Here is a 309-nt window from a genome sequence, read left to right on the forward strand (position 1 = left end):
CTATTCCCTAATACTCTTATTAGATTCTTTAATTATTGTTAACTAAAGAGAAAAAAAATACACGATCAACATATAGTTAAATTATCTTTTTATTTATTAAGAACAATAGGTTACATAAATTAATTATGGTTAGGATTGGAAGTGAGTTAAATAAGTTTATGAGTTCATTTTAAGTTTAACTCCTTAACAGTTCAATAAATTAAGTTTATGAGTTTGTGAATTAATTGAACTTATTTATTAAATGAGTTGAATTTAAACTTAAATAAACTTAACTCGTTATTCGTAAACTAGCTCAATTATATATAATAG

General features: G+C 21.4%; 1 protein-coding gene across 2 annotated transcripts in view; it reads left to right on the forward strand.

Moving 5' to 3' along the window:
* The window catches only part of LOC107642046 (CASP-like protein N24), a 3,108-nt gene that overhangs the window by 1,712 nt on the left and 1,087 nt on the right, over positions 1–309 (forward strand). The window lies entirely within an intron of this gene.

The sequence above is a fragment of the Arachis ipaensis genome, chromosome B05 (assembly GCF_000816755.2).
Source record: "Arachis ipaensis cultivar K30076 chromosome B05, Araip1.1, whole genome shotgun sequence".
NCBI lineage: Eukaryota > Viridiplantae > Streptophyta > Magnoliopsida > Fabales > Fabaceae > Arachis > Arachis ipaensis.